This window comes from Gallus gallus, chromosome 5 (assembly GCF_016699485.2).
Source record: "Gallus gallus isolate bGalGal1 chromosome 5, bGalGal1.mat.broiler.GRCg7b, whole genome shotgun sequence".
Lineage (NCBI taxonomy): Eukaryota > Metazoa > Chordata > Aves > Galliformes > Phasianidae > Gallus > Gallus gallus.
In genome coordinates this window covers 18,605,819-18,631,764 of record NC_052536.1, presented here as the reverse complement: position 1 = coordinate 18,631,764, position 25,946 = coordinate 18,605,819, and the positions used below count along the sequence as shown (strand labels likewise).

Below are 25,946 nucleotides of genomic sequence, written 5' to 3'. Positions count from 1 at the left end.
GGATTTTATACAAGTTTTCTTCTTGCAGTGAAAAGGTAACTTCATCAGTTCAACATACAGTTAACATGGGAAGCCCAGATATAAATACCTTACCCAGCGTCTAATCCTGTGCGTGCGTGTTACCTGTCAACAGTTTTTGAGCAAATTTGAACCTTAAGAATGAATTTATTATACTGGGATAACGTTTCAGTCATGTGGCTGTGGTGGTTTTGGAGTGGGAGCCCTAGAGACATTTACTGAATTGTCAAAACAAAGCCTGAAAGAGAGATTGCCAGCCCATATTATACACCTAGCCTGGAGACAATAGGACACACCTCACTGAGTCAGAAAAACTAGCTTTGCCTTTCTTGGTAGGGTTCAGGCACCTACATAGGAGAGTGGGCGTGCAGGATCTGCCACTATATGTACACAAGCACTCCCACAGTTTTCTTGTCATTTGAATTTTTACTCTGTAATTTACCCACAAAACTCCTCAAAATGGAAACGTGATGAAATGTGCTGGCACAAGTGTTTGGATACGTTAGAGGATTAAATCCTCTGAGTGCTCTCACTGTTATTTTTTATGAAGGATTTGAGCAGTGCCAACTCAGGATGGAGATGTTTTACCCTATACTCTTTCTCAGATGTTTTGTGGGACAGATGGAATGGATATAGCCTATTAATCAGACATATCAGCTGTTACTCTGACCTCATTTCACTGTTGTTGATTGCAAATCTCTCATCGATGTCAATGATATAGAATGAAGCTCTATAGAAGATAACACGTGTTCCTTAAAACTAATCTCATGACATGGTGGTTCTCATGACCCCAACCTTCGGTTTGGCCTTGAGTTATACTTTCAAAGAGAAGTCATCATTTAGACATTAACTCAATTTTTTTAGACCCTCATGTAAAGGCACAAATATTAAAATGTTCCGTAGAAAGTCTGTAGGGCTTCTAAACTTCGGGGGAAAAGCAGATTAGGGAATTGGATCAGATATACAATGGCTGTTCCTTACAAATGGCTGAGTCTTAGCTCATTGTAGCCTTCCATGAGATGCATAAATGCATACATACACTCTCCTTGTGAACGTGTGTGCAATTGTATATGTGCAAGTACACTGAGAATTCCGCTTATGAAGAAGTACTGTATTTCTATACTAGCAAGTTACTACATTTAATTTTCTTCTTCATCTTCCCATTTCCCCTTGACAGTCCCAACAGGACTGCTAATAACTGTAAATATATGAGCAGTATTTCAAGGGTCACAGTTTTTCCATTAAAAATACTGTTATAAAAACTATCTTCTGTTCCACCCATGTAGATATCCATTCCTTCCGGCAGTGACCTGTGGCCAGTAGTCACTGCATGCCAACACTCAGTAGGCAGTGAAATCTCACCTGAAGCCTGATATTTTGTGATGTGCTATTATTAGAAACGCTTTCAGTATTCCTGGAAATCAGAGATTTTAAGATCACATTGAAGACCTCAGGTTTTTCATTTCCTGCTTTCCCAACTTGACATTCATAGGGCTAATTTTGATATGAGTCATCCATTCCTTGGCTTAAGTTGTGAAATAATGCATTTTATATCTTATGCCTTATGATGTGGGCAATGAAGAGCATTTGTAGAAGACTTAAATAGCTAGTACTGCTTTTGTTTCTTCTGTCGTACACTGGCATTTGAGTTTCAACAACTTCCTTTGTTGTACCAGGCTGAATGAAATGAGAACATAAAACTGATCAGCAAGAATGCTTTTGTAAGAGATGCGGCATGAACAGAATAAATGCATATAGGTGCAAACGCTGTTCCCACAGATGTGCACTTATGCTTTGAGACCATGACGCCCTGTGTGCTCATACCATGGGGCCTCATGCGTGTCCAGGTGTGAACCTGCCAGGATTTACCACATTGGCCAGGGATTACAGTTATGTGTATGTGCAAGGGACAAGCCTATGGGTCTTCACAGTATGCTTGGTTTTAGCCAATCTTTAGCTTCAGTTAAACAAGTTGAAGAAGGCTCCAGGACTGTGAACTCCAGGGCTCGGCTGTGACCCCTCCTTGCTGTGTGCAGGAGCGGGGCTGGGATCATGCTTTGCCACAGTGCTCCTTCTCAGTACAGTCCTAACAAGTGGGCCTTCATTTTCACTGCCTTCTCATTTAATAACTTTTCATTCTGTGTGATTTAATTCCCTTTCCCAGCCCAACATGTTGCAATACACACTATTTAGAACAATTAATTCAATGAGTTCTTGAAAACACTGGATGGATCTGTCAAATCCATCATCTCTGCTATTGTCCATCTGCTAATGAAAGCTTCTCTTTTGCCAAGTCAGTACAATATTTGACACTTTTAGCCTCCAGCTCGTTAAGCTAAAATGCTATTTCCAGAGGCATGAGAACAATAAAAATGAATGTGCTTTTATATATTTAATCCTACTTCTATATTAATTTCAAAGCCTCTCAGCGTACTTAAAGCTTTAAGACAATTAGCTGCAATACAAGCCTCAGTGCTTGGGAAAGATAACATGAGGTTCAAAGACCATATTTTCTAACATTTATATAGAAATCGAGGACCCTTACAAGGAAGGTCAAAAAGGAACCAAAACACAGAATAATTAAGGAACACTCCTGCTAATTGCAGGTTCCTTGGGAGAATGGCATGAAATTCACAGAAACATGGTATTTCAGGTTCACTGAAATACCTGAGAAATCAAATTCATTGTAATGCTTTAAAGAAAGGAAGGTACAAAAGGAATAAAAAAAATTAAAGTATTTAATGTTTAAGTCTCAAATACAAATGCTTGGTTTCAGCTTTTGAAATATTTGCTCTTTCCATTTCTATTTCACACCTGTTTTTCATCTGAAGAAAAAGGCAGTAAAAAAACAGAAGACTAAGATGAACTAGTTGGAGACTCTACTATGAGGGAAGACACATCACTGTGTATTAAGGAAACATTTGGAGTTGACCAAAGCAATATTTACCCTGTGTTTGCTTTAAAATCCAAACATGTAAGTGTGATGCAGCTGATCTTCTCCTTCATGGATTTTTTATTTTTTTTTTAAAATATAACCACCAAGCCAAAAATCAATAGCTTTTCCAGGCTGCTTTCTGCTCCATGACCTTTATTGCTATTTTCTCAACACAAGTTAAATGTTGGTCTATTACTGTAGGCATTTAAACTTATCTATACACATACAGTTGTGTGTGCTTGCGTACATGCTTCATTACTTTATTTTAGACACCATCTCCTGTTGCAGCAGATTCATTTGGTAGATTTTGCTGCTGTTTCTGTCACATTGCTGTGTTTTAATTCTGTAATGCTGCCCTGTATTTCTGCATTGACTTTTAACTTTCTCTTTTAGTGTTAAGATTTGGAGTAACACCTACACTTTCTGTTGTTATTCTGTTATTTCTAACCCTTTGTGACTTCTTTGTCATCTTTCTAAATAATACTCCTCTATCCCAGTCTGTAGACACTGAAGACTCACCAAAATACTCTGTGATAACACAGCCGTTTGAGAGGATTTTGCCAGGTCTCTGTGTTTTAGTACTGTTTAAGTTTGGAGTGAAAGGTTTCTTTTTCTCAGGATGCATACGAATACATATCTGATTTGAACTTCTGCTGCTTCACTGGTTTTGCTTCCAAAGTTACCAGGAAGTTTTGAACCTCTTCTGTATCAATCTCAACCACTGTTAGTGCATTTTGCAGTGTTGATTTTCATAGCTGCAGGTTTGTTGTGATGGTGGTAACCATCATACTGGTAACCAACATGGGTTGCCTGTCCGCTTGGGGGTGGGGGTGTAGGATGCAGCTGCCATTCCAAAGTTAAGCTCCATCTTGACTTTTTCTTCTTACATCCCCCATAAGAAGGCAGCAGGCAGTGCTTCTGGAGCAGGTAATTTGAGGCAAATTTAATTTAATCAATTTAATAATTTAATCCATGATCCTTTTGTCATTGCAAGACTAATCGGCGATGTATCCAGATATAGAATCTGCAGATGAAATGATGATCAGTCCGGTAGTAGAAGGCTTAGAGAGAGTAACAGTGAAACCTTCATTCAAACTGGAACTTGCCAGAAATTTAGATGCAGTTCTTTATCCCTGTATCTCAACTCCAGGTTAATCTCTCTTAGCCCTACTACCAGATCTGTGCTTCAAAACTATGAGTAAATGCACCTTCTACCTACTGATGGCCTCCTCCAGACACCCTGTGTGGCTTGAAGGCCAGCTGACTGTCTGCCCCAAGGCAGGAGCTCCAGTGTTTCTCTTTCCAGCTATTTGTTGCACTTTCCTGCTGTTATTTACCTTGGATCTTGGAGATTTGCTTTCTCATGGAGACTGTGGCAGAGATCACAGGTAACAGAGTCACGCACACGGCTCAGCCTCTGACGCACTTCCTGCTGTCCATGCAGCATGTCTGGCATCTGCTGCATGTCAGCCTGCTGCTGCCTGCGCCTGCAGGGGGATCTTGGGGCAAGTGGGCATGGTGAGCACCCTCTGAGAGGTGCTGGCTGAGCCTCAGGTGCACCTTTCCAACCTGGAGAAGCAACATTATCACATACCAGTTTAGATCCTGAAAGTGGTGTAACTGTATTAACCCAGCGTTGTATCCAGGCTAATGACTGCCTCTTAGCCAGGTTAATTAGCTTGAGTGTGGCAGAGTGTGAGTACGGATGACCTGAGCTAGCACGGAGGAAGGCATGGTTACCTTTCATGCCCCAGGTCAGGTCCATACACAGCTTAAAAGCCTGTTTCTCCACAGGCTTCTCAGTCCAAGGAAAAAAGGTCAATGCTGTTTCCTCTGAAGTATGGAAATTAGGGCCAATGTTTGTGATTTTTTAACTACCAGCCATCAAAGACTGTGTCTTCATAAATCTAAAAAAAAAAAATCTCAAGATATGTTACTCTTAAGTGGGGGTACGAGAACTCACTGTAGAGTCTCCAGAGCTCTTTGAGCCTTGGCTATTTTGAGTTCACCTATACCACAAATACACAGCATACTGCTGCCTCTGTGCAGTGCATCCACAGCTCTAGTGCAGGTTTACCTGGTCACCAAGACCCTCAGGTAAGTTCTCCCTGCTGGCCAAGCTGCTGCTGAGCTCCTGAGGCACATGTGTGCGTGCGTAAGCTGCTTGTGAGCAGCAAAGCAGAGCCTTCTGAGTTTACCACGGGTGTAGCAGGCTTTGTCTGAGGCAGAAAGCAGTCTTGTTAATTAAGCATCTGGCTCCTTATCTGTGTGAGAATGGCTCTTCTAAGAGTAACCGGCAAATGTTTGCCCTTAGAAGTGCACACGGGTAAAGCCCATGGCACTCACACACAGGCATGCATATGGGAATTAATTAACACCTGGCTTCTATTTATATCTCAGCAATCTAGGACAGGAAGCAAGGAACAACTCAGAATCCCTCAGCCGATGTTTTAGGGGATTTGAAGCAGGCAGATGGCAACATCCTGTGTTGGAAAACGCCAGGAGGCGTGACTCCCCTGGGCACAGAGTGTGCAGAGAAGCCCCCTCAGCCCGCTGCAGCTCCATCCCAGGGGAAGCTTAGGACAGACAGTGGTTTACCTGGGACAGCTTGCTGTCTCTTACAGACTTTCAGCAAAGTGCTGCAGCTTGAGCGTGTGCGTATTGCCAGAACCTTCTTGTGCTCTGAACGCTCCTCTACCTAAAAAAAGATACCATCAGTCATTATTACCCTTTGACATCCCTGGGAGAACATGAGTAAGGTGGAGTCTGAAACCCACTTAATTTGTAGGTGTTACTTATTCACTGAAGTACAGAGAAATGCTTCTAATTCAAAATAGCAATGATGTTAGTTAATCTGGACATACTAAATCAGGAGAAAAGAATGCACTGTACTGTCTTAAGGGATTGGTTAAGATGTAGTCATAAAAAAAGCTTGAATGCCAAGATCTTTGTTCCTGTCCATTTTGAGCTGTGGGCCACCCCCCAAACATCCTGTGGAGCTACCATACCTAGCACATAATAATAAAACAATATTGTTCCTCATGATGTCAGTGAGATTTTCCCCTGTATCTGGAGCACTTAATCTAGATTTCACAAGATTGATCTGTACAATCAATTATCCAAAGCAGATGGCTGTATATCATGCTATTCAGACTGTGCATGAAACCAGTTCATTCATAGACTCTGTAACAAACTGGTGTAATGACTGCATATGATTGAACGTGGCCAGGTGAAATCTGTTCAGAAGCTGCTGATGGAGACCTGTCAGAATGGGACACAAATTGGACAGGCACACCAAGTGGGAGCAAAGGCCAACAAGGCATGGAGGTCACACACAGCCTTGAGGCTGACCATTGAAAAGGAGGGGGACAGATGAATTACCATCTTGGGTCTGCCTTGGGTTTACTCTGTGGTACACAGTGACAGTCTGTCATCCTCTAAGTTAAATATTCCTATAATCTTTGGACACCATAAGGAAATCACTGTAACTGCCATATACTGCTTTTTCAATTATTTTGAGGGGTAAGACAAAGAAAAGGGGGATTTTAACCTCCACACAGTTTCTCTGCTATTTATACTTCTGCTCATAAGGAGTCATCAGGCAATATGGTAGTTTTGGTAACCTCCCTTTTCAACCATGGCATGTTGAGAGTGGCCACATGGAGGTGTTGTTTTCCTAAACTGGTTGTCTGTTATATCAGATGCTGAAGAGGTGCCTTTCGGGGCTAAAATTATAGGTACTGGAAGATGATTGTCTCCTAATTTATGTTGTCTGAACAGAGGAATGAGAGATAGCTTAGAAGTTCTCCTGTTTATAGATGGAGAACCAAGGCATAAGTTTGTTTGCTGTCACACAGGAATCTGCAGCTGTGGATTGAGCTGAGCTAAGGTCTCCTGTGTCTGTGCCTAAGCAGGTAATACAAAACTGTCTGGTTTTGGCACCTTTTCACCCTGGGTGATATTGGTTGCTGCTTCGCTGCCTGCTTAGAGCAGGGGGAGGCCAGATGAGGAGCTGAACTTACCTCTTTGAGTGGACCGGCAATGGCTTTTTCGTTATCATGAAAAGAAAGTATCAGACTGTCTTCAAGTTTGCAAATTCCTCAGGAATGCTTAGGTTCTCCCTTCGCTGTCTGAAAACTTGACAGCAACTATTTATTTTTAGAGTCAGACTGAGTTTCTCAGAATTTTTTTTAGCACTGTTGTGCAACCGATGTGTTTGCTGACGGTGGCTGATTCATGAAACTAGGCTCTTAGGCATCAAAACATACGTACCTAAAGGAGAGACAGGACATTGCCCAGTGACAGGAAATACACTTAGTGCCAAGTCTACACTGAAGGTCAGAATGGAAAGATCCTTCTTGGCAGATGACCAGCTTATCACCATTCACTGACCTGCCACTCACTGTTATATAGACTACTGTAAAAAAAGCATCCAGGAAATGAAAAGTCAAAATGCATTGGAAGCCCATAGTTTCTTTAACACTTTTGAGTGTACTATTTCATGTTTCAACAGATAGGTTCTTTCTCATATGTTCTGCTTTTGATTAAGATTCTGTCCTGCTGGGCAGAATAGCAAGAGACAGGAAAAAAACAGTCTATCAGTTGAAGAAGCAATGATGCAAGCAGGGTAACACCCTAGCAATCTTTTTTCCCCTCTGTGACAGATCATAGAAGGAGAATGGAAGCATGTTTCCTTGAAACTGACCATAAAGAGTTGAGTCAAGGGTGTTCCTTGTTCACACATCTAGTGAGCCACAGAATATGTTTTTTCCATATAGACGCATACTATCTGGAACACATGCTAACATGTAGTCACTTACACGTCCAAGTGGTGACCTGCCACAAAGATGCCAGATGTTTCTCAGACATAGAAGACAAACACGGCTTAATTTTAAATTGCCCCATTTGATACACTACAAAGCTTAACTAAAACAGAGATAGTTTGAAATATATGATAGTTGCTTGGATATTGCTGGCCTCAAAATACACATATAGTCAAAATCTCTCCCTCATGTCCCAAGTTCTTGGAAAAAGAAGCATTTGGGCTCTGTAAAAGGTCCATTTGTAACACTATGATGTGTTGGAAGCAGAGTCCCAGGCTGCAGCAAGTGAGGATAAGCTCAAGTGCAGCAGCAATAGATGCAGAAACAAAGGGAAAAAAAAAAACCCAAGCAAAAGAAAACAACAAACAAACCTCCTTACCTCAAGAAGGCCTCAGATGGGCAGGAATCTCCAGCAAGGGATGCTCTCACCTCCACTGCCAACCCTTAAATAAGGTCTGGGAAGGGGTGGATCCTGGCTCTACTCCTTCCAGTCACTCAGGTGTATTGCATACACCTGAACTCCTCTGGGTTGGCCCTGCCTTCCCACTGGGTGCTCAATCACTGTTTCAGACCCTGACTTAGCATTTCCGCTCTAAGTTATTCCAGTATAAGTTAGAATATTCTAGTGAGAGCTTCGATTTGCACCCATAAGAATAATTTATAATGGTTAGTGAATCTGCTAGATGTTCTTAACCTTTTATTTCCTTCTCAGCAAATCATTCATCCAGAGTCTGTAGAGAGGGTAGTGTAGGACTTGGCTAAGCCATCTCTATATCTTTCAGTGTTGTCTCAGATGAGCATCTGTCAGTCCAAGAATTACACTCTTTATTCCTTTTGAAATACTCAAATGTGCATGGAACAGAATAGGCTTAGGATTTTGGCCTTAAATCTACTCTTCTAAAATCATTTAATATAGCTAACAGTCACCCCTGGCAAGTTGTTCCACAAATTATTGGCATTTTCAAGTGGTCAATGTTAACTTGACGTAGCGATTCATGTGTTTTGTCAGGCATCAGAAGGTACTGCACAGCTGAATTAGCAGAAACTTCATAAGAAAAAACAACAGTAATCGTGCAGACAATGAGGCTCATCCGATCCCATATGGACTTACAGTATACAGTAAGAAAAATTACAGTAAATATCTTCTGCAAAAGCAGGTACTGTGAATTAGCTATGCTGTTTTGTTGGATAATTCTGATTAAAAACCCACCTCAAAAAAATCAACCCACAGCTTGGCAGGGGACCGGTGACTCTCCCAGAAGAGATGCCCCTTTTGTTTCTCTGCTCAACATTGGTCACAGCAGTTTCCATCTTTATCTATGGATTCCCTATCAGTAACACCACTCAAATGTGTTTCAGTGGGTTTCAAATCGGTGCATACACGCTACATGATCTCAGGGCAATGTGCCAATTTTAAGTACATCCTTCCAGGTCAGTGGAATCATGCATTAGGTGTTTCCAAGTGAGAAAATGAAAAGTTACGCTTCATGGTCTAATTAGCATTTGCCCCTAGTGACATCTACCTAAAGAACAATTCTGTTGTATTGTAGGCTTTTTTTGTTGGTTTACTATTCACTGATGTACATCCAAAGTGGGAATTTTCTACAGCATGTTTAGCATCAGTATGGCTAAGGATTGTACTGCAGTGATCTGCTCCTCAATGGTCCCTGGCAGGCTTAGGAAACAGTCTCTCGTGTGTGTGTGTTCTTAGCAACCATGAGGGGAAATACCTGCATTCTTGTGGACATCAGTGTTCATATGCAGTGTCTCACAGCTTTTCCATACAGAAGTCTTACGTATGTTCTAGTATACTTTAGACCTGAAAATTTTTCACTCTCAATTTTTTGAACAGATCAAATACTAAAGGAGAGTTTAACAGTTCTTCTTACCAACTCTTCCGACTATGCTTCAAGGCTCTGTTGATAAAGATTAGAAACAATCTCTTTTCTCATCATATTTCTTCTCCAGCCTAGTGGTAGTCGTTAGTCAGGTGAATTAAAATCAGACTTGTTAGTTTTTGGAACTCATTCATGATCTAAATATTTCTTGGAGAGGGAAGCAAGGGGAAAGAAGGGCATTGTGGGGTTTCCACAGTGCTGTCCATATACTCGTTTTAACAGGTGAAAGGTGAGTATTCTGCCCATTTATTACTCTTGTAATGCTTACTCATTGCAAGAATGAATAAAATTTAATTACAAAAGAATGCGAGGAAGGTGGTACATGTTTAATTGCAGCTCTCCTGGCCAACCGTGCATAGTTTTTTGGGGTTTGTCAGCACACACTGCCTTGACTGATTGCCCACGTTCTGACAATTGTTTCACCTCAGTTAAAACAGGCATTTTTTTTAATTTCAAGCTTAGTCTTTTTTTCATGAGACTATCATCTGTATGGCCAACGTCATTGTCAGTGGAGTATGCTGGTCTTTGCTCAAGTCTGGACTTCCTTATGGTACTGATAGGTGGCATCGCACATAAATTCTGAAGCTTTGCTAGATTATCTGTTGATTTGAAAGTCTTTCTTTGGGAGTCCTTTACAGCTACTCACAAACAAGCTCAAACTCATTCTGGAAAGGCATGGGCTTGCCTTCTGTGAAGTAAGCTATTTGGCTAATTGTCTGTGTGCTGGCTACTCCGCTAATTTACCTGCAGATACACTTGCCCCAAAGCAAATGTGAAGTACCTGCTATACCTTCAAAGTGTAAAATAGGCAGCATGGTATATATGCATACCTTTGCCTGCATCACACTAGGTTCCTAGAGTTGGAGAAGTTTTTCCATCCTAAAAATCACATCTTCTTTCCATTCACCACTTGTTTGCCAGCTTCATTTTCTCTGGCTGCACTGAGCCCACCTGGCTAAGGCCAGGAGATGGGGATGGAGAACTGACTTTGCCTTCAGTCCCTTCTGACTACCGCTTGGTAGCACACGAGACACTGCAAGTTTGAGCCTGGCAGCTAATAAAACCACTGGATTTATTCACAAAACAAACTTGACTCATTGTTACTTATCTTAGAAATGTAATTCAGCTGTGTCAGAGCCACAGGCCTTTGCTTGTTGCAGGCTTTGCCCTGTTCCCTTGTGTTGTAACCTTGTGCCACGGGTGTGAGCAGAGCAGGACGTGGACGTAGAGCTGTGTCTGCCCAGTTGTGGGACACTCATGAAAGCAAGCAGCAGCAACGGCACAGAGAAAATAAAAGGCAGAGCCCGAGGGCACTGGTGTGAAGTGCAGAAGATTCCCAGTTCCTCTATTGCAGGGCCTTTTGCTGACAGTGAGTGCTGCCACATGGTAATTAGTATGTCACCGTAAGGACACACCAAGGCTGCATGGGAGGCTGTAATTAGCATGAAATAAAGATAGCTTGGGAAAACCAAAGCAAGCCAACTAGACACTTTCCTAATGAGGCTGTCAGGGAAGTGCTCACAGATGGCAAGTGGACTTTTTTTAATGAAATACCGCAAGTAAGCTAATGAAACTGTGCTTGGGAATACACTGACAGTACTATTTCTGAGTAGCAGTCACAGAGTCACATTTTTTCCTGCCTTAGAAAAATATGAACCTGCAATTCACTTCTGCCAGCAGATGGACAGCAAAGACTCGCCACATTAAAAAAATAGAATTCACATTACTGCTTCATAACACACATCATGACATATTTTTAACGTTACGGCTGTGATCTTCTGGGGCTCCCCAAAGTGGAAAGGAAAGGGAGTGGTGGTTCATATAATCAGTGCCAGTGAGTCACATTTTTTTTTTAAAGATGTAGTAAAAGATCTGTTCCTCCCCGAGCATTTGCTTAACGCTGCTGTACTTGGATTTCGAGTAACATACTTGTAAAACTGAAATGGGGACATGCAAGTGGTTTCTTGATGTACAAAAAGAGCTGGGCTTTGTTGGAAATGGACTTCAAAGAACAGTAATGTCAATACTGCCTTTTTGTATAGTTAGATATAGATGTTTTACACCCTTGCTGTGCTGCCTGAAGCAGCCTGTGAGCATGAGGCAGCTTGTTGGTTATTTGGTGGTGGACAGATGTGAGTTGCTCAGGTGCTCTGGGCTGGAGAGTTTTATGGCAGCGCTGGGCAAGGGGAGTTGTGACTGCCTTAGCTGTGAGCTAGTGCACCTTATCTGTCAGCTATGGTTTACCAGCATGTGTTTTGGTTCACACTAACCCTGCTGATCAGCCTGAGCAGAGGGAATTTGTTTCTGTTGCCATGTACTGTTTGGGCATGAGAAGTCAGTACTGCAGTGCATCAGCCAGGCGGCAGGCTGGCCCTGAGTTAAGTTGTAGGAGTGTGGTTATTTTTGGGCTGGAGTCTGAACTGAAAGAGCTGCCCTCTGACTTCACCCTTTCTCTAGGAAACTAAAATTCCTTGCAGAGAAGAAAATTCAGTTCTTAATACTGTTCTTACAGTGCTGTTCATGTGGACAGTTGTATTCCAGCGCTAAATAAAAGAATATGAACTTTGTCACCTCTTAGCTTTTCCCTGTCACCATACACACAGCTCATCCCAAATAGTCTCATCATAGAATGACAGGATCATAGAATCATAATATTACACAATGGCTTGGGTTGGAAGGGATCTTACAGCCCACCCAGTTCCAATCCTCTGCTGTGGGCAGGGCTGCCTCCCTGCCCAGGGCCTCATCCGACCTGGCCTTGAGCAGCTCCAGGGATGGGGCACCCACAGCTTCTAAGGCAGCTGTGCCAGGGCCTCACTGCCCTCTGAATGAAAAATTTCCCCCCAGTATCTAATCTAAATCTCCCCTCTTTCAGTTTAAAACCATTCCTCTTGTCCTATCCCATCTTGAGTTTCATTTGCTTTTCAGGAACTGTCATGCTCTGTTTATCTGAAATTCTTTTTATTTTCCTTTGTTTTTAATCTGAATCCTGATTACCTGACGGTTTTACCTCATATTAGTATGCTCTTTGCCTACTACAGGTCAGTGCTGATGAATGTTGCTCACTGAGCAGTACAGAAGAATAGATTTCAGTCAGTATTTGTCCATGGGCAGGGAAGGCCTCAGTGCTGCTTCAGTACGGTCTTGCAGAGGCCTGCAAACAGTCAAGCACTCACTTGTGTATGTTTGAAAAATCTCATCCTGACTCTTGCAGGGAGGGAATGCAGCCTCAGTGGGCAATTTATTCTTTGCTTTCTCCCTTCTGAGTATACCACAAGCAATGTGTTCATAGTTTTTGGGGCTGCTCCCTAGGAACTGAAATCACTCTCTCCTCATCCATCCCAAAGCTCCCGTTGGTGGCTATGTGCTGGGCTGGATGTGGCTGAGGGGAGCCCAGCTCAGTTCCCTTGGGCTCCAGTTCTACTCGCCTGCAGCACTGATGCCCTCTGCTATGTAAAATTCACTCCGCCTCTCCTACACTAAAGCTTCTCAAGGTATTACACAGTGCTTCTGCTACATCCATCATACAGGAGTGGCCTTGTTAGCCAAGCAAGGCTGAGTACGTGTGCAACTCATGCAGCAGTGAATGATGTGTTTTTAATAATGAGCATGGCTTCATGCTGGTAAGAATGGCCTAGGCTGCAAGACCCTCCTTCAGAAGTCCTGGGCAGCAGCACAAAGCATCTGTGTATCCCACACCACTCCTCCTGACTTACTTTGAGATTCCAGGGAACTGAAGGAGCTGTGCAAAAATGGGACATGGGCTTCTGGAGCTGATGTAGCATGGAGGGCAGTTGTACGTACTGGTGTATGCACACCCATTGGGACGAATAGATCCTGTTACAATGTGGACATGAAACCCAGCAGAAAGAAAAGGGAAATGAAGAGTATTTATTGCGACTTTCCCTCAGGCAGGAGACGTTGCAGGCAGTGAGATTTATTTTCTGCTCGTGTTCAGTGGTCATCACTCTGCTGACTTCTGTGCAGTTCTGTCCATTTGTATCAGCAGAGGCTTGACCTTCTGCTTGCCTGAAATTTATAGGGACAATGCATCACTCAATCAGTTGCAGAGTGCATGTTTTATGGGGCAGCATCACCTTTCATGTATACACATCTACCCTTTGTCAAGACACGCACTGTTCGTGTTCAAAGCAGCCCAAGTATGTTTTTGTGAATAGAGATCTTAGGCATTACTATGGTAACCTAATACTGTCATTCAGGAGTAAATTATTTATGCTTTTCAGCAGCAGAAAATTGAAAATCCTATTACTTATGGTTGTGCACTGCGGTGTCATGTGTTTTATTATGAAAATACTGCAGGATATCCATAGCACTGGGAGTTCACAGTACAGTATGTAAGCCAGAAGCTTTTTTTGTTTTCTTTATATATTTTTCCTGGAGCTTTGTCATCTACTCTCAAGCCTTAAGCAGCTCTGGCAGCTTATTTAACCATTAACTGACAGGCAGAATAGGTTATGTTTAAAAGGGAGCCTCTTTCCTTGAGTTTCAAAATTCCAATTGCAAACTCACTTGTTATAAACATTATATAGAAAATGCCTCCTGACACTATTTAGAATTTAGATGGTAGCTATAAAAATCAAAATTATGGAAAAAATGTGTCTGATGCCTGTTATTTCTTCATACAGCTTTTCTCTACGTAGTTGTAAAAATACTGCAGAAGATTTAAAGGTTTTTAATACATTCAGTATTCTGAATAACTGCTGTTGCAGGATTTTATGCTACTTAAAAATACGATCCTGCTGATCAGATTTTCTCATGTATGTACAGTCAGTGTTCTTTAGTTATTCAGATTGGCTAATCTTAATATTTTCACACTTAATATTTTCACACACACTTAATTGGTGCTTCCAGATAAGAACTACCTTCTGACTATGCCATTTTTTTGTTAAAAGAATGGCAGAAAGTCTTTGATATTTGATTTAAGGAATGTACAGTTATTAACTTCCACTGTCCACAGTCTGTGAGGGTCTTCTTCTAGCCTCAATGGGGGTCTTCTTCTAGCCTCAGCTTTCCCTATTGGGACACCTGGTGTTTTCAAATGTCACTGTATGCTGACTATTATTGTTACCTTTGTTAATGCCAATTTTCCACAGCTTTCTCTTCTTCTCTTCACGCTCCAGCTAGGCTTTGATGTGCAGGAATAAGACAAAAGGCAGGTTTCATGTGCAGGGTTTGAAAAGCAAAGCTGATGGTCTAGGGCAGATACTATAACCCCATCAGCCAAGCAGGCGTGAGCAGTATCTGTCTGGCTGTCCATCACAGTCTCTTAATGAGTCCACTGGAAAAAGATAAAGCCAGGAAATCAGAGCTGTGGGGTGCCTTGCTTTGCTGGCACACCTGGCAGGTGCCTTGATCATTTCTGGGAAAAGCAGTAAACTGAAGAGGAGGCAGCTTTTTTTGGCAGCAGTTCCAGCCAGATTGTGCTTCTCTGCAGCTTTGTAAAAGTAAACGTATGATCCCATTTTGGAGGGGATCGTGGACTTCGATCAAGCAGAAAAGCTGGGAGCAGGTTGGGCCAAGCAACTGCCCCCAAATGAGCAGCAGCACAGCAGGCTTCTTGAGAAACGTAATGCTCAAAGCACAGAGTCTTGCTTTTTGTCAGGTTTTTGTTAGAAGTACGTTTTCTGTGCAATGCCACTGAAATAGGAACAAAAAGCAGCACCAGCCTTTGCCTTTATTTCCATGGGAAGGAAAAGCTGTGATTTTGGTGGAAGTTGTAAGGAAGAGCTGAGATGCACTGCTGTAGGTTGGGACCAGTGTAGGTACCATCAGGAAAGGAAGGAAATTAATTTGCCTGGTCCCTGTGAGATACAGTTGGGAATATTCAGATAAAAAAAGGGGGAAAATGAGCTTGAATTTACTGGAAAAAAAAAAATCCAATATATATATTAATGGCATATATATATATATATATGTATAATATATATATATATATTAATGGCAAGATTCATTAGACTGTTGCATAAATTGTAAGGGGTTTTAATGGAAGGTAAGTTCCTTAAACCTTTAATGGACAGACTGGACAAATCATTCCAGCATATCTCAAGGCACACAGCCTGCTTTCCCAGGGAATTGGGCTGACAACTTACTAGGCACCTGGATTAGAGCTTTCTTGGAGAGGAGGGAGGTCCAAAGGCACTAATGGAGAATAAGAACACCCAGTCTTTCTTTTTCTGCAGCGGTGTCCTGTTGTCCTCTGGTCTTGAGAGCTTCCACCAGGAAGCACAGCATACTCAGTGTGCCTAGCAGCAGGGAGGACAACTGCTTGTCTCCCATTTTTTCATCAAGAGTTGGACTTGATACTTATGGATTCCTTCCAACTTGGGTGATTTTAGGATTCTATGACTCTGTCATCTGCACCGCTGTACAAAAGATGCTCTTTAGCAGGAAAGAAAATATTTCTTCCTGGTGTAGAGTGCAGTGAGTGGTGGGAAGTGGGAAGGGGTGGGTATTTACTCCAGCCAGGGAGCAATCCTGAAATGTAATCCACTGAAAACATCCAGGCTGCAGGGATGGGCAGGGATAGGCCTGGCCTGTGGAGCAGGGCTATAGCATGAGCAGGCGGTCTCTGCTTGGCAGATATGGCTATTCAGTAAACTCAGATGGAATCATGATTCAGGAATATTCAAGGCCAACTTCTTCTTCCTTGTGACTGAAAAAAAACAAGCATTACAAATTAAATGGGGAAAAAAAATGGAAAGAAAGAAAAACAAAGAAAAAGCAAAAAAAAAGAAGTAAGCTTTCATGAAAATCCTCATGGCTTAGGAATACTACGTAATTTCTGCCTGCTCTGTGCTTGTTACCATTCATCCCTCAGGGCAGGATGTAACAGGCCTCCTGAAGGCTGGCTAATGCAACTGTGTGCTGGTGAGTGGGAAAGGCCCCGAACTCTGATGTGCTCAGCATGCTGATTTGGACACAGTCATTGATTGCTTCATGGCTGAGACAAAAATAGAGAATTACCACACGCCCCAAGAGTTCTGATGGTAGCAAAAGCAGTGCTGCTCTTTGCTATTCCCCACCCTTCCCTGACACCTACTTCTTGTCATTCAGCCTGCAGAGGCCTAGTGACCCCCCAGGACAGTGGGTGGCACAGGGCTCTGTGGGTCGGCAGTGCTGAGTCCTGCCCTGCTTGCTGGATTTCTCCCACAAGGGTGTTGGGGCCGTTGGGCAGGGGATGTAAAGTCTCAAATTCACCCCACAAAAGGAGCAAGATGCTACAGCCAGAGCCTTGTTTATAAAATTAATTCAAATATTTCTAGAGACGTTTATTTGTATTTATGAAGTGTTCTCCTGTTCAGACATTCAATAAACATCTCGAGCTGAATAGTACATCTAACTATCATTTCACTAAAATGTGGTCTCCAGTGGTTTTATATACTTGTATTCCTTTTCTTCCCTCCAGAACAGGGAAAGGAGAGGAAGACTAATTTAAGCTTGGGGCAGAAGATGCCAAACTTGATTTTGCAGTGTCTGCTCATAAGCAGCCCCTACTTGGAAAAATGAAGACTGTGTTCACACTGTGTGCAGAGCAGAGCACAACAGGGAGCTAATGCCCAGAGGTCTGGGCTTGAGACTGAAATTGGGAAAGTGAAATGGGAAGTTCTTGTCAGAGCTCCCCCATTTTCCAAGTGCCCATTTCTCCAGCATGGATTAGGAAAACATATTTGGTGCTCAACCTCTACTCAGCCAGGGTTAATCCAAGGCTTAGGTTTTCACTTCAGGACACAGGGAGTGTGCAGTGTGCCCTCACCATGGCCCTCCCCATACTCACATGGCTGCTGTGGTGGGGTTCTGAGGAGGCATTTCTGCCTTTGGGACCTCCCTGGCACTGAACAGTTCCGACCTGTTCACTGCACAATGGCCAGGTGACCCTCACCTTTCTTCTAGCTCCTCCCCAGCACCTGCAATAGCCAATATCACCACTACAAGGCAAGGGGACACTGTTTTAGCAGCTGCAAGGTCAAGGACAGAGAAGAGCCATCTAAAACTCCACCATTCCATAGACTGATACGTGTTTCTCCCATAGGCCTTCTCTTTTTTTTTCCCAACAGCCTGGCTGGAGAGGCAAAGATAAAAGTAAGAAAATCTGAGCAAGCAGATGTATGTTTTTCCTGTCTCTGAGATGCAGTGGATAATTGCAGGCAGAGCAGATAAATCCATATGTTGCAGAGCTGCTAAAAATACCATGGGAAGAAACAGGAGACAATGAAATGCTTGTGGCTTTCCCCAGCTTTCCAGGCTGCACTGTAGTTCCACAGAAGCATTACATGACTTCTGGCTCCTTATGTGCCTTCCTTACCTTCTTCTGAGGGTGGATATAAAAGAGGATTAATTGAAAACGTAGTCGGTGTCTTTGTGCAGCTCACCACCAATCTTAGCTAAGATTTACCTAGAGATCAGCCTAGTCCATGGCGCAGCAAAGATTAGTCAGGCTTTAAAATAAAACTCTTTGGAAAAAGTTCACTATAAATAAACAGTCATGCTTTTATCCACGAATAGGTACAAGGTCTACAAATAGGCACCAGGGATTAAGACAACAAGGACTCATGGTTAAAGAGGGAATGAACACCGGTCCTGTTCTGGGATGTGTAACGTATGAATTTTCACACTTCTGTGATAGATGGGTTGCGGTGGAACCCCGGGTTGCTGAAAGAAACAGAAATTCTAGGTTATTTTTAGTGGTTGAAGATCATCATGTCATTAAGTGTGCATAGAAACATGTCCTTGGGAATCTTCCCACTGATGAACAATACTGACGTGTTTGGTGCCTCAGAACTCCTTGATATTTGGAAAACAACGGGGCTTTACAGCCCTGATGTCTCTGCTGGGTATTCAGCACGCCAAACCTGGCCGGGCCCATCACACACTGTAAAACACATTCACTGGCTGAGGGAGACCGATAATTAGGAAGAGATTAAAGGCAATCAAGCAATCAAAGCTCTTTGCTATGTGTTTGTATTAGTGCTTATTCCAGATCAGTGAACACCAAAACACTGCTGTAAGACTTACAGCCACCGTAGTCTCAGAGGAAGTAATGCTGCAAAGGATCTGGGAGGTTTTCCATCCCTCATCTGAGAAAGGATGAGTTGCTCCGCTCTCACCTCTGACCCGTCTTTGCTAAACAACAGGGGCAATGAAGGCCATCCTCCAGTTCCTGCCTCCTACTACAGAATGTCACTGTCTTCGTCACTAGGCAAGCCTTCCTAACACCTGCCAGTATCTGCTTGCTATACATTACATTCTTTTCTTTCTATCCTAATAGGGCAGGGAAGATTCAGTACATCTCATATGTACCTTGCAGTAAGAACCATTGTTCAGAGTAAGTTACATCTGCAAAGGCAACTGTGCAAAGTAATGGCATATGCACACACACACCAGTTTACCTAGCTGACCTTCTTCCCATGGTGATGAACTTTAGCAAGAAATATGAGTCCTAATATTTGCTTTGTAAAATAAATGCTACACAGAAGTGATGCTGACGTCAGATCCAGTAGTGTAGGGTGAGACAGAAGGTCATAAAATGGGGGGAAATTGTTCTTATGAAGCCCCAGTAATTCTCAGTAGTATTTAGCCATGCCTTAGGATTTTACATACAAGATTTAAGAGGAGAGCTCTGGTCTTTGTGAGCACTACCAGAGCAGGTACCTGGTCTGTTGCCTCCAACCCAAGTTCAAGAATACAACTAGCTTATCTCCACTACTGTCAATAAAACTGAGGTGGCTTACTTCATTGGAAATTTTTCCTTAGAAATGCCAAACTGTCCTAATAGTTGCTATTCCAATTCATGTCCTGATTCAAATTCAAAGCAGAAGAAAAACAGATTGAAAAGGAGCTGGAGTGTATATCCTCCTTGTCTTCCAGCAGCTGTCTTGTATCCTGCAGAGCCTTTGAAGATTCCTGCTATGAGTTGTCTTCAGTCAGGCCTTTGACATAGTTGCCAGGTAGCTAATGTTCCTGCACACATTTCTTGTTATCAGTCTTGCTATCAAGTCTGTCACACAGCAATTTTGGGGTTTGTCGACATTTTTCTCAATGCTCAGCAGATGTTTTTGTTGTTGTCTTTTTTTTTTCTAGGCAGAATTTAAAAAGGGTGGATCTATAGGGAAAACTTCCACAAAACTTAAAGGAAAAAGGATATGTTCACGAATGCAACGCATCTGCATTTTCCAATAACCATTTTAGTTCTGCCTTTCAAATATGTCAGCATAGGACACACAATGTAGATTTTAATGGGACTGATTATTTTTCTGTCAAGCTGAGAAGTGTATATACATATTTAATAGGAAGATTTTTCAGATTCATGTGAACGTTATTTTTAAAGAAAATGAAACAAGCAAATGGAAGCACTGTGCTTGTTTGTCAGACCCAAACTGGGGAATCTAGACAGAAAGAACACATCAGCGGAGTGCTGTGATGAAAAACATTTCCAAAGGCAAATGCTGACCAACTATTTTGAATGCTGGATGCTGCACACTGCATGTGTAAATCCAGCTAGGATCCTTTCAGTGTGTGGAGCCTGGCAGTAAGTCATATCAGCACCTCTTGTTCCATTTGCGAGCGCGTTCCCTGAAACAAGAGCACTGATTGTTCTGGTGAGTTTATTTCAGTGCACACTAATGTTGCATGCTTTAAAAATAAATCTGCTCTTTCATTTGGAGCTAAGCCATACACTCCCAAAAAGTCAGAGGTAAAGAAGTAATGAGATATTTGTCTGACAGCATCGTAAGGAACCTTTTTTTTCCAAGGCGTTGCACATCTCTGCTCAGTATCCCCAAGAGGAATCTTTGTAGCCAATTATTTCCATGCTCCAGTAACACAAGTTTGGAGATGGGAGTAGTCTTTGATGGCATTGCAGGCTGTAATTGCTGAAGAAAAGGTCTGAAGCTTCAGTATGCAGTATATCAACACAATTTCTTTTTATTGCTTGAAATCTTCATAACGGAGCTAGAGAAAACCAAGCAGGAGAGTGTAGTGTAGCCCCTGGGAGGAGGTGTTGGGGGAGGGAAGGAATGGGCTTGCAGCAGTTGGCTTTTAAGTGTCTTTGAGACTGTGGGGAACAACTCTTACTACACAGAAATATAGTCAAGCCAATAATATACGGAGAGGATGAAGAAAGTGGATTCTTTTTCCGCTATCTTATTCCTGCTTGTGTGTAGGGAGTGCTCAGGCACAAAGGTGCTTTGAATGCAGTTGTTGCACAGTATTGAAGGTGATTGCCAGAAATAGGTGGAGACTTCTCTGTACTGAGTGCCCTCAGCTTTTAGTGTATATTTCACTACAAGTGCCAGGATATTACAGTTGCTGTCCTATGTAGCCTACTGAGAAAGAATCCAGTTGCTCAGTGTGACAAATGAGTGTGACAACATGAGATATTCTGTGGGGTGCTGCCAAGCCTCTGAGCAGTTCTGCCACCATCTCTGTCATTCTTTTATGTCCAGGGGGAGGAGGGCATGCTCTCCAGATGTTCTTGCATATGTTTTTTTTTCCAAGCAAGATATAAAATGAAATCTATTGCCAGCTGCATTGTTCTGCTTGAGCCACTGAGGAGCGATTGTGCATAAAACCAGCAGTGGGTGAATGAGATTTATATCTACAGAATCAGGAGTGGGAACACTCTTTCTTCCTACTCAGGTAAATCCCATGCAGCTCAAGGTTTCATACTGCAAGGCACCCACATCTTCCTATCAGGTAGCCCTGAGGTTTGAGGACTTTCTCTGAAAATCACTACAAGAAATAGGAATTCTCCTTTAACTTTGGTATGGTTTGGTTCAGGTTCAAGAGCTAAATCTTAGAAGAGGAGAGATCAGGGTTCTGTCTCGACCTGTTTTACCTTTAGTAAGTCACTCATCTAGAGCCCTGCGGCTCTGGGTAATTTTGCAGTTCTGGAGAACTGTGCTGAAGAGGGGCACAACACTGCTTTGTTTACACAATGTGCTCCCTCCTGCACCTGGACATCCCTGTGGGTTGGTATGGCATAACAGCAGCCTTTGTTCGAGTCCCTTTTTGCTTCCTTTGCGGAGGTTACTGCCTGCAAAGAACTGACCTTGTGTAACTTCACTCTTGGGTTTTTCTTTAAAATATAATAGAATATAATTAGCATTCAGCTGACTCAGAAGAGAGATCAGCCACTGCCTAGGTCATGCAGCAGCATGATATGCCTTAGAGGGTAGGACCATGATACTAGCTCAGGATGGCATAATTTGAATCTATTGTAGGAGTATTTAAAGTGATACTGGCTGCCCCAATTCCTGAGAGGTTTCAAGATAATCATGAATTTTGATTGTTGTGACATCCAATTACTTCTCTCAGCTATAGCCTTCTTATTGGCTATGGAAAGGGCTCCTGAGGCATCTGCTCAAGGGAGATCCATTCAATTATACGAGTAGCTTTAAGACACTTTGGGTCAGATTGAGTAACTTCCTCTAAAATCTTTGGCATTACCATCTCAGACAAGCCCCTGAGATCACGATACCATCTCTTCTTGATTTTCCTGCTTGACTTCACACGAAGAAGTTGCATGTATCACACGGCCCAAACACACTGGCACTTGAGCCTTCACAACTGAGCTCAGGCTGTGATGGTCTGACGTAAGGAAGATCTTCCCAGGAAGAGCCTTGCTCCTTTGATAGCTGAGGTGAAACTGCATCATGAGCATGAGCAAAAGGGTATAAAGTAAATCACAGAACAGAAGTGTCCATGTACAAGCTGTCTACTTTGTCTGCTTCTGTCTTCTGAAAAACCCAGAGAAGTCTGTAAGAGCACAGTATGTCGTAGAGCTCACCAGGACTGGCTTAGGGCAGATATTGCAATAATTTGCATCAGCTCAGAGGTTTCGCCAGGCCCAAGCTAATTCTTTTGAAACAGCAGTAGATTTTCCCCTAAGTTTGTTTTTCCCTGTGCTTGTTTCAAAATGTGAATCTAGGTTGTACTTATTTCTCATTGGTTATCAATCAGAAGAGAAACCTGAGACAAATAGAGCAACAATACAGAGATGGTGACCACAATGAGTGATGTTGTTTGCTGTGTGCTAACCTTCATCCTGAGTGCCAGCCATGGGCACACCTTTTGAGACTGTATTAGGATATGATCTAAACCAAAGCTTCTTGATCACAAATAACATTTTGTTCACTCCAGCACTTCTGATTGCACAATACTACAAGCTTTGTGCCCCTCAAGGACTTGAAAATTGAATGTTCCCGTGGCAAAGTTTCCTCTTCGGGAGTTTTTTTTTCTTGTAGATTAAAGCCAAGTAGGAGAAAGTGTCCTTCTTTGTGAGGTCCAATCCTTACCTTTAGAAGTTAATAGGCTGCCTCAAAATTTCCTTCTTTCTGTTTTCTTTATGCAAACTACTTATGTCAGAATGTTGTGAAACTGGAGTTAGGACTTCACATGCATTTAAAAAAGAACAAAGGTGGCATTCATTCAAGTTGTTCGTTTTGCTTGCTTTCTTACTTCCTTACATTTCGTACTTCTGTCTACTTGCAGGTTGCTTGGCATGTATACAGCCAATACAGCTGTTCAGAAAAGCAAATTCCCTTTCCCTCATTTTTGTGAGTAGTTGCAGGAGGATGAAAATGTTCATTTTGGCTGTAGGTAGACTAAGGCTGAAAATCACCAGGAGGAAGCAGGAAGAATTAAATACATACATGTGCACAACAGGTGCAGTGATTCTTGAAGGCCTTTCTCACCACTGCAGTGCCTTGAACATCTATCTCTTCTTGTCAGTTTGGACGAATATCACCCTAAATCTTCTTCTAGCAAAGGTTCTCAGGAACAAGTTCTCCTGCTCTAATGCCACATCACACACCTCACAGAGAGGCATTACCGTCATGTGATAAGGATCCTTATTCACTAGGTGAAAATGGCAACAGGCAAGAGATGTCTGATTAGCAATTATCTTCCTAAGACATATCCATGATATACTTCTCCTTTATCCCACTGAACTGGAGTTACTGTATGGTGGTGCCATGCATGCTGATGCCCCAGGCAGTGGGCAGGTGAGAGACATGGGCAGGCGATGTTTTGGCTGAATTCCCCTTTCAGCTCTGTGTTATGGTCTGTTTTCACAGCACCCTTCATATCACATAGAGAAAAAACACTGAAATATGAATGTTTTTACTTTAACTGTTCCTCTTTGGATACTTTCCCCCCTTGTATGCTAAAGAAAAATAAGAGAAGCATTTAATGTTAAACAAAAACAAAACCACATCCTGCGAGTTGGGCTTCTGGACTGGAGGAGAGGCAAATCAAACAGTGAATAGAAAGATTGATTTCGGTTTTCTGTTTAGTCTGATGATTTGCATTATTTTTAATGGCTTTTAGATTTTACTTTTGAGGCAAAAGGCCTTTCTAGATTTCATATACAACCTGCATATATTTTAGGAAGGATGTGAAAAAACAGCAGCTGTAATTTCTTCTTTTTTTTTCTTTCTTTCTCTTCTTTTTTCTCTTTTTTTTTCTCTTTTTTTTTCTCCTCTTTCGTGTTTTTTCTACAATATGAAGATCCACAATACTCTGACCTTCATCAAAATTCACATGACCCCTCATTAAGGATTTTAAGAGTAGAAATGGTAAAGCTTCTGCTAATTTAACTTCTCACTGAGGCTATACACTGAGGAGTGGTGTTACGAAGGAGATGAGCATGCCTCCTGGCAAGTTGTGATGACACATTTGTTTTGGTTTGCATACTTGTATTTGGTAGATTTCCTGGGATTTTTCTTGCTTATATGCAAAGAACACATGAAGGGCACATGTATATTGCTCTATTTATGCTGGACAACTGATGTGGTTATGATTCAAAGAGAAAAGCATAACATTGCATTAGTAACACTGTACATCACAACTACACTAAAACATAGGTTTTACAGAATTCTCAGATTAATTTCAGTTGTCAAAGATAAGATCCAAGGATGAAGAATGTTAAGAAAATTGAGGTAATTTTGTGAATCTGATTTTATAATAGATGCTTGAACTGCCCAGAGAGTGTGTGTGAGGAAGGAATTTGGAGACAGAAATCTCGAGGCATGCTTTCTTTTCCTCCTATGGAAATCAAATCACTGTAGAGGAAACTACCTCGGCTGAACCATCAAACTGTCACAACATGGAATGCTGTTGTATTGCCACAGGAGTTGTAATGGGGGTACGCAGATGGCTTCCTATTCTTCTTAATAGGCTGGGCTAAAGGTCAGATTACGTTCCGTGATGGGAAAAGTGAATTATGCTGATGTTCCTTGCCCAGCTAAAAGTATATGGACCTTTGGTAATGAGAGACCTTAATTTCAATGTATCTAAATTATTTTGTTCTGGGGATATGCTCTGACCTTTCTCTTCCCCAGTTCTTCTCAAACCTGGAATTTTGACCAAGGTCTGAATCAGGCACTCAACTGAGAGATATGGTCAAGTTCCATCTCATAAATTCCTTTCTACTTTGGGAAAGAGATTATTGCTGAGCTTTCTGCACTTTTAATTTTGGTTAGTCATAGAGCCAGGTCTTTCCTTCTCATACATATCTTTGCAACCAACAGAAATAAATAATCTTTTCTTGCCACAGCAAGAAAAAGAAGATGATTCCACAGGGGGCTGAAGCCATATAAACTGTATGTCTTTGTCAGTGTGGAAGAGATGGTAGCTCAGAAAAGAAACAAAACATAAGGAGATTATAGGGGCAGGCAAGTGAGAGACAAAAAGGAGATGTACTGACCTTGTTTAACTTGGAAAAGCTAATTAATAAAGAGGAAAATCACAGTTTGGGATTCAGCCTGAAGGTGAGCTTTCTCTTAGGTGATGCTTATTAACGGTCTGGGGTATTACTATATGTAATATTAGCCTGAAGTGTTATTATTTCTGGTAGAAGTAAGTGGGTCTAGACTGTAACATGTCAGTTCAATTAATCTGTAGAAAACTTGTGAATAAACGTGTTGTTAGATTGTTTTCTAAGTGAAAATCCTGCTCTTTGGTGAGTATGAATCAACCTTTTCTATTCCAAGATAAGAGCAAAAGGAGCTGAAATGTGACCTTTGATGTGGTCGTAAATGAAGAAAGGGACTTACCTATTAATTAGACAGTGTCCATCTCCTGTAGCTGTAATGATAATAACCCTCCATTCTGTTAAATCTAGATCTGGAAACAAGAAGAGGTAAAAAGCCATTAGATGTTATCAGGAATATTTTAAAGGGCTGCAGAGAGGGTGAGGTTGTGCCACAAGGCAGACATCATGATCAATTTTCAGTTGTAATTTTCCATCTTTAG

At 42.0% G+C, this 25,946-nt stretch overlaps 1 protein-coding gene and 2 long non-coding RNA genes across 9 annotated transcripts in view; 1 reads left to right on the top strand and 2 right to left on the bottom strand.

The window, feature by feature from the left end:
• The window catches only part of SLC1A2 (solute carrier family 1 member 2), an 84,482-nt gene that overhangs the window by 5,752 nt on the left and 52,784 nt on the right, over nucleotides 1-25,946 (top strand). The window lies entirely within an intron of this gene.
• On the bottom strand, nucleotides 3,046-8,197 carry LOC107053462. The gene is made up of 5 exons (XR_005860413.2): nucleotides 8,156-8,197; nucleotides 7,226-7,370; nucleotides 5,552-5,651; nucleotides 4,291-4,522; nucleotides 3,046-3,977 (listed from the first exon to the last, which is right to left on the bottom strand). It is a non-coding gene; the product is annotated as an uncharacterized LOC107053462 (long non-coding RNA).
• Nucleotides 13,552-25,946, bottom strand: part of LOC107053464 — a 41,022-nt gene continuing 28,627 nt past the window's right edge. The window contains exons 5-6 of the long non-coding RNA XR_005860416.2: nucleotides 14,764-25,817; nucleotides 13,552-13,703 (exon numbers count right to left, since the gene is read on the bottom strand). This is a non-coding gene — a long non-coding RNA (uncharacterized LOC107053464). The remainder of the gene's footprint in view (nucleotides 13,704-14,763; nucleotides 25,818-25,946) is intronic.